General features: G+C 34.9%; 1 protein-coding gene across 1 annotated transcript in view; it reads left to right on the top strand.

Annotated features, from left to right (window-relative positions):
• The first annotated feature begins 530 nt into the window (after positions 1-530).
• The window catches only part of ATP10B (ATPase phospholipid transporting 10B (putative)), a 258,288-nt gene continuing 249,722 nt past the window's right edge, over positions 531-9,096 (top strand). The window contains exon 1 of the mRNA XM_031953627.1: positions 531-831. The gene's annotated coding sequence lies outside the window, so the exon portion shown is untranslated. The remainder of the gene's footprint in view (positions 832-9,096) is intronic.

The following is a 9,096-nucleotide window of genomic DNA, read 5'->3' as shown; positions in this document are numbered from 1 at the left end:
AGCAATATAAATATGGACAAGTCTCTTAAAACCCCATGAACCTCAGTTTTCTCATTTATAAATAGGGATAATAATGGTATTTCCCTCAAAAGGTTGTTATGAGAATCAAATGATATAACACATGTAAAATGCTTTGTAAGCCTTTAAGAATTCTATAAATGCTCTGTATTATTATGATTATTAAGCTGGGAATATTAATAGTTTCTAACCATAAAACTCTAATGCAAAAATCAAATGAGAAGATATGTGTAAAATACTTTATATTTATGCTTAAATCATTATAGAACTGTTAATTATTATAAAATACTGGGGAAATACTGACTGGAAATAATTATTTTAGAATCATATATGGATTATAAAGCTCCAGGAAGAATTTTTTCTTCACTATGCCATCCATTTAGCAGAAAATAGAATTGTACAGTAGAATTGCATTTAGCATTCACAGATGCTGCAGAAATGCATAGCTGAGCTCTAAAACACTGCCCTTTGTGTTCTGAAAGAGTGTTTCTCGCTTACAGAAATGCCATTCTTTCCCCCTCACACTTGGCTCCAACATAGCAGCATTTTTCCCCCAGTCTTTGGTCACAGTTGTTCTTCCCAGCCATGTCCTTTTTCCTCATCCCTCTTCCAAAGGAGTGTCTATTGCCACCGACTTCAAAGGCCCTGACTGGGAGGCATATAATGTTATCATCAGCAAGATGAAAAGGATCCTAAGAAAGGGAGACCATGCTTTAGCCTAGCGTTGGGCCAGAGAAATGTTACAGCATTCAAGCAGTGTTTACTATTGTTGTGAAAGATGCAGGCTCTGTAAAGGACTCACCATTACCAGGGGTAAGTAAAAAGTGATCTCCTACCATTTTACTTTACTTGGTCAAGATTTCCTCGGGCTGATTTGCTTTGACTTTTGAACCTCAGCTAGAAGTTACAGTTATGCTAGAGTCTGAAAAGTAGAAGTAGAAATTAATTGAGCTCAGCTGGTATAAGGTACAAGTTCCCCCTCAGCCAGAAAGCTATTTTTCCCTTTTAATTAATAGCATTATGATGGGCTGGTAGCAAGAGCTGTTTCAACAGCCTGAAAGCTGAGAGTATGCAGATACAGTGAATGATGAAGAGTGGAACCTGCATTTAGTTGGTAAGGGCACAGAAGCAAAATGAGTGCTAAAATCACAAAACAAAAACCATGAAATGCTTTAGAAGGAAAAGAAAGAACACCGTTAGTTCCAGATTTACATGGAAGCTAGAAGCCAGTCATTGTATAAACATTGTATTTGTAGCTTTCCACTGAGAAAAGAGACCTTTCCTTTGTGATTGTACCAAGAGGAAAACCAGTGTTGAAAGGAAAAGTTTGTTGTTAGGTTTTCCGAGGACATATACTGACCCTCAAGGGTCAGCATGAATGCTACACTGACTCTGACAGGCCTATAGAAAAGCACTGTTTCATTTATTTCTGCTTCAGGGCAGTGATGAAGGCAAAGCAGGCTGTGTACACAAACCACTGGATGAAAAGTGAAAAGTTGGCAAACTCAAATAGAAGTTTAGTCTGTATGAGGTCTAATAAGTAGGTTGGCCTATTGGTTGCCTGAATTGATTGCACAGTTTGGGCAATTATGAGAAAGAGCACAGGAAGATATATCTCCTCCTGAGGCGTCCACTTACAAAATTGGAAAATCTGGCAGGCTACTTTTCTGGGTCAAATTCTTTTGTCTGACCCTATCTTGAATCTATATAGCCAAGGGATTTTATCTCATTGGTAGATGTACTGTTACATCAATTTACTTATCAAGCAAATGACAAATGTTGCTTCTTCTTCATCCGTTCCTCACCCTAAACTTTACAAACACTCACTGGATTTTTGCTGATCATGTTTTCCCCTCTGCTCAGATTGTTTCTTGAATTTTATTTACATGATTTTAGTTTGCAAAAATCTCATTTTGGAAGAGATTTGGCAGAGTCCCTTTTAATTTCACTGTGTATTATTGTTGTTCAGGAATTCTGACAGCATAACTTAGGTAGCTGTGGACTGTTAAGAGGCTGAAAGATGGAACCTGTGGAATCAAATCTTAGGTGGAGTCAAAAATAAGAGTCACCTTTTAGCACATAAGAAGCTAATATATTCGTAGTATTATATGTGGAGACATAGTATGTACAATAAAAGTCATCTAACTCATCATTCTCATTTTTTTATTTTTATTTGAATTTAACAGTCATCAATAAATACAAACATTTCAATATTCAAAGAACATGAAAGATTATAATATAAAAAACTGACCTTTTTCAAAGAACTATATATGCAGCCCTCCTTCTGCCCAGCCTCAGGTTGTATTGTAGAGAGATAGCCTTATGCTATGTATTACCTATTCAGAGGAAGAAGTGATTTCTGATTGATTGAGATAATGCATGATTCCTTCATGAGAGACATTTCAGTTTATTGCATAGACTCTGAGAAAAAACCTGAGAGAACTAGTCAAGACAGAGATTTGAATGGTGAAAGCTTGGAGTTGCAAACATGTATAGAAGCCAGTTCCATCATGTTTCTTGACATGCAGAACTGCAGTCTGACATTCAATAGTTTGTCTCAACCAGCTTCCTGGAGTCCCTATCTCCCCCTATGTTACTAAAATCTCTCACAAAAGTCTCTGCAACAAACTAAAATAAATTCTTTAAGTAGATATACAGCGTCATTCTCAACGTTTTATCAGTCCATTAGGAGTCATAATTCCCTCCATATATGCAGACCCAGTATAGGGCTGTCCTTGCATAAAGTTGTCTCATGAAGAAGCATGCATAAATACCTAAATGCAGATACACACATATATACAAATATCTATAATGCACATATACTGGGCAATATAAGATAATGAGAACTAAACTTCTATATTTCTCTATTATTTTGGGGAACACTGTTTCAGTCATCCAGGCTTATAACTTTGATGTCATTTTTGGTTCCTCACTCATCATCATCCCACATACCCAAATTTATTGCATCTATCTATCCACATATGAATATGCATATGTATATAGATTAGATAATATATAAACACATGCATATATAATTTTTTTCTTTTGTATAGTTTTAAATTTTACTATTGATGCTCTTTTTTTTATTGCTATCACTACCCAGATTCACTCCCACCATAGAAGTTGAAACTCTCTCTTGAAATAAATATTTGTAGACAAGGAAGACAAATATGACTAAGTGAAAATCAGTCTCACTGGCAGGGTCCCAGAATCTAAGATGCATGTTATTATAACTTAACTGATCCAGAGACTGGCTGTTCCCCTCTCCAGACATGTACTTTCTGTAGTATAGAATCAAGATTCCTATGTCCTTTTCTCTCATTTTTTATTAAGCAATTTGGAGAATACCCTGATTTCAATGATCACTCTACTCCACTTCCTTGCCTTACAGATGATGGGGCAGTTTTTGATTAGTGTTGTATCAGCTCTTTGTCTATATGAGATTGAGCCTTGAATGTTCATGGGTTGGTGGGGGAAAATTGGAATATGACTCTTAATATACCTAAGCCACTAAGACTGTTTATGTAGCAGGGGAAGGGAAGACTGAAATGGCCACTTCTGCTTTTTGCCATTAGTATCTAACCTCTAAGATGGTTACTATCACTGTGTAGCAATGTTGTTCTTAAAAGAAAATAACAACCCTCCTTCTCCTTTTGCCATACAGCAAATCAACACTTTGGCTATGTTTGAGAATGGATGTTATTTACATTCTTTGCCTCTGGTTCATCATTTATTTCTCTGCTAAGAGGTGGGAGATACGTAACATCATCAGTCTTTTGAAGTCATAATTGGTCATGGTCAGAGATCTTCCAGAGTTTTTTTTTTTCTCCTCACACTATCTTTTGGTCATCACATCAATTATTTTCCTGGTTCTGCTCATTTCACTCAACATCAGTTCATTCAAGTCTCTCCATATTTCTCTAATCCAGCACATTCATCATTTTATGGCATAATAATATCACAGTAACTTTTTCTTACAAATTGAACCAATCCACAGCTCTATCAAATAATGTATTGGTCTGTTTATCCTCTCACAATTCTCCCAACAATTGCTATTTTACATTTTTATTGTCTTTACCAATCTGATGGCTATGAGATGGCACATCAAAGTTGTTTCAATTTCAGTTTCTCTTATCAGTGATTTGGATTATTTTTATATGATTGTCGTTACTTTGCATTTCTTCATTTGAGGACTACCTGTTCATATATTTGCCCACTTATAGACTGGGCAATAGTCTTTGTTCTTATATACTTATATCCTATTTTCTTAATTATTAGAGTGTTAGAGAAATCTATTATGTTTTCTTGATTTTATCTAATCAAAATTGTCCATTTTTATCTTTTGTAAGCATCTCTACACTTTTATTAGGTACTAATTCTCTCCTTAGTCATTATTACAAAAGGTCTGTCCTTCCATTTTTTTCCCTTTTTTATGATTTAACATCAGATTTATTTCATGTGTCCATCTGGTATTTATTATGGAATTCAACATAAAGTGTTAATCTAAAACTTATACAAGTCTGCTTTCCAGTTTTTCAAATCAAGTGAAGACTCGTTATCCTGATTGCTGGTACCTTTAGGTCTAGCCGTCTTTGTTTCATAGATAAGAAAATTAAACCCAGAAAACATAAAAGATTTGACCAAAAAGATTTGTCACAGAAAGCAACTGAAAGATCTGGGATTTGAACAAAACCTCTCCAATGATGTATTTCTTCATAGCGTTTGAAGGTATTGTTCTAGACAACCAGGCTTACAAACTTGATGCCATTCTTAGCTTCTTATTTTCACTGACGCCATATATATAGCTTATTGCCAAATATTGTTGTTTCTGCCTTTAGAATATCTTTTGTATATGTTTCATGTCTACATACAAAACACCACTTCTTCAGGCCTTCATCACTTCTTGCTTGGACTATCTAAGTAACTTTCCAATTGGTCTCCAATCTCTCCCCATTCTGATCCATTCTCTACTTAGCTGCCAAAATGGTTTTCCTAAAGCATAGGTCTGACCATGTCACCCCCCTCTCATTCAATAAATTCCAGTGTCTCCCTATTGCTTTCCGGAACAAATATAAAATTTTTTGTTATTTAAAGCTGTTCAGAACATAATTCCTTCCTAGTTTTTACACTATTTTTATGTCTTTTACCTTTCCACACACTCTGTCATCTAGCTACATGGAACCACTTGTTATTCCTTACAGATGGTATTCCTTTTCCCATCTCCATGCAGTCTCCCTACCCTCTATGAACAGTCCCCCATATCCAGCCTGCTCTTCCTTTTCTCCTCTAAATTTGAATTTCTTTGGTTTCCTTTAAGAGTCAGCTCAAATCCCAGTTTCTCTAGGATGCTTTTTCTGCTTCAACCCTTCCCACCAAACTACAAGTCCTTTCCCCTCTGAGATTATCTTCTATTTTGTAGGTATTTCTTATTTACATATTGCTTTCTCCATTTGAATGTGATCTCCTTGAAGGGAAAAATTTATATTGTTTTTCATTCTATCCCTAAATTTAGCATAGTCATTTAAGATATAGCAAGCATTTACTAAATGCTCTTAATGGAATGATCCCACATCTAGTACATATTCCTCTGTACTAGGAATTGAAGGAATCTAAATTGAAGGAATCTAAAATTTATCTAGAAGGTTTGTTTCCCCCCTTGATTAGAAATTTTCATTCTAACAACTGGTGAGTTGTCTTTAACATGGAATGTCTGATCACAAATTTACATTTACATAATGCTTGTATAATTTCTTGATTGAGTCAAAAGATTAACAGGAAAGTACTGGGTACTGATTTGAACCTAGGCAGATTAGTAATTTCAAAGTGTTAATTTTTCCTTGACTCATAGCTTTATTTTAAATTATCTAGTTAAAAGAATTTTTTAGGACCCCTTTCCAGATCTTGTCTTTTTTCAATTCTTCTACAAACTTTTTCTTGTTGTTATTTAGTTGTTTCTGTCATGTCCAACTCTTCATGATCCTATTTGGTGTTTTCCTTAGCAAAGATACTGGAGTGGTTTGCCACTACAAACAAAACTTTATTATTAAAAGTTTTAATTCAGGGCATAGTGGTGAGAATCCTAGACTTGAGTCAGAAAAGCTAGATTTAAATTCTTTCTATGATGACTGTGTAATCATGAGCAAGTCAATTAATCTTCATGAGCCTCAGAAAATTTTTGTGACCACATATTATAGATACATAGTTGTGGTTTCATGGATGAAAACTGCACACAAGGATTTCCACATCAATAAAATCACAGGCCCTTGGCAAACAAATGTACAAAAGCAAAATGAAAGTAAATATATAATAGGATCATAGATTTCAAGCTAAGAGGAACCTTAGAAGCCATATAAGTCAAAATCTTTATTTTACAAATAAGGAAACTGAGAATCAGCCAAACTGGAAAGTTTATACAGAAAATTAGTGAGACAAAGGGAAAAAATATACTTTGAAATTGTAGTTTGGATCTAGCCAGTAAAGGCCTTGACTGCCCTGCCAAGGGATTTAGATTTTATTAACTAGGCAATTGGAAACATTAAAGGAATTTGAGCAGGAAAATGATATGCCAAGACATGGAGCTAGAAGGGTGTGAGCAAAAAAGAGAAAGCCAATTTGGCTGAATTGAAGTATAGGAGGAGAAATAATGTCCAATGAGTCTGGAAAGCCATGGTGCAGCCATGTTATATAAGGCTTTGAAAGCTAAACAGAAGAGTTCATATTTTATTTTAGAGGCATTAGGAAGCCACTGGAGTTACCTGAATAGGGGAATCACATGGTCAGACCTGCAATTTAAGAAAATTACTTTTGCAGCAGTGTAGTACGTGTACTAGAGTGATGAGAGATTTGAGGTCAAAAAGCCTGATTCCAGAAAAAGAACTTATAAATAGATGTTTGTATAGAATGATTTTACATATATATCTTTATATACATATATATTTCTGTATACATATATACACATATACTTCTGTCTACTGGCAGCCATCTCTAGGGCAAAAAAGAAAAAGAAAAAAGAAATTTACATGATAACTATTATATTTTTCAAAGGCATAGCAAGTTTGTTATTAAAGAGATTTGCAGTTTCATGTGCAATAATCCTTTTTTATACTATATTATAGAAAGCCTTATTTTATTCTAGAAATTAAAAGTAGAATAAACAAAAGTTTTAAAAAAAAGATTGTTGCAATAGTAAAGCTAAGAGGTGAGGAGACCCTGAACAGAGGTGGTAACTGTGTGAGTGAAGAAAAGAATTTAAATATAAGAGCTGGTGTGAAGGTAGAAATAGCAACATTTGGCAATTCTTTAGCTATGTATGGTGAGGAAGCATAAGGAGTCCAAGATTACTATCTCACTAGCATTAATGCTGAAATAACACCTACAACATAGCAGAAGACTAGAAGGATGACAGTGTCTTCAACAGAAATAGTGAAGTTTGGAAAATCATAGAGTTAAGAGGAAAGATAATGACTTCAGTTCAATGGTGATATATATGAAAAATAGCTTTATTAAGCTGCCTAAAAGCAACAGTTATTTCTCTGAGAATAATGATAATGCTGTATTAATGTACCAATCTAAAGAATGTTGACCCTTAAAAATGCTTTCCTCAGTCCAAAAAAGGTCAAAATTCTTTTTTTCTCTACCAAATGAGCTATAACTTTCTACAAGTCATTTCACTTCATTAGACCTCATTTTCCTCTCCTGTAGAATAATGGGGTTGAAATAGATGGTACACAAGGTCTGTTTCAGCTCTGACATTCTTTAATTCTCTGCCCTCTGCCTGCATTTTACTGGGGCTCAGCTGTTACCACCCAAGACTGTCAATAATTTTGCACCCCTGATACAAGCTCATATAGTTGGAAAAATACTCAGTGTAGATATTCTGTGTTGAAAAGTCAGTTTGGATGTGGAAGGCGATGTACATTTAGACCCTTTTTCATGTTATTACACTGAGCTCAAAGGTAATTACATTGAATTTGATTACAATCCTTCAAACTTCAGGCTGTACTGACTTTGGTAAATAGATTGTCACTGTTTTGAGGACAGTGGTTACCATTGGTTTGAATATATTCAGACAGAGCAGTTCCTATTTAATATTGCTTTCTCTCCCACAATTGCTGACATATTACCTCATATCACAGGAAAGGCAGTTTGTCCTCTGCTGTCAAATAAACTTGATGTAATAATAGAAAATTCTGAAAATTCAATCAAATATTACTGCTCCTCCAGGGAATTTTTAGGCTGATTCTTTTTAAGAAGTGGGGGAAAAGACAGAATTGGATCATGTACAAAGCTCTTACTATATCTGTTACCTTGAGCTTCAGTGAGGCAGGGGAGAAACAACTTGGTTTTCTTTTTGAAGTAGTTCAATGAAATGGTATTGACATGGATTTGGAAACTTTTTCAGGAAGTCACTGTCACTGCAGGGCTATATAAACATGAAATCAAGGTTATTTTAATTTATTCAAGGGTTCTACTCCTTCAACATTAGGACAGAATGAGTCTTTATCCTCTGAACAAACATGACTATGAAATCAATTTGCAAAAATTATAGGAAAAAACAGCTTACTCCATCCTTGCCTAAAAAGCTTCTCCCATGACTGTGGGTTCTATTAAATAGATCAGTTCTGAGTTAATACCTTGAGTAGATATTTAATATAATTTAATTCAAGATATCCAAGTGTAATGTAACTCACATTGGGTCGGAACCAGAAGACTTAGGTACAAATTCCTTCTCTGATGTTGTTGTGCCCATGTGACCTATGGCAAAGTTTCCCTAGGGCTCAGTTGTCTCATCTGCTAAATAAGGGAATGACATAGATGATATGTCTCTGAAATCCCTTCAAACTCTGATACTCTGAAGTATTTATTGAACAAATATTTAGTGCTCAGATTGTCTAAGCCTACTCTTACCCCATCTAACAAAACAGATATGCTCTCAAGAGCATGGAGCATATCTTGCTCACTTGTGTATCTTTTTTAGTATTTGGAATCATGCCTTTCAAAGAACAATAATAATTTCAAAAATAATAATTGTTTATGTCCACAGAGCACTCAATATGGAAGCCCAGTGTGGTGTGGTAG

The sequence above is a fragment of the Sarcophilus harrisii genome, chromosome 2 (genome assembly GCF_902635505.1).
Source record: "Sarcophilus harrisii chromosome 2, mSarHar1.11, whole genome shotgun sequence".
Lineage (NCBI taxonomy): Eukaryota > Metazoa > Chordata > Mammalia > Dasyuromorphia > Dasyuridae > Sarcophilus > Sarcophilus harrisii.
The sequence above is the reverse complement of the archived record's forward strand: the minus strand, read 5'-3'. Positions and strand labels throughout refer to the sequence as shown.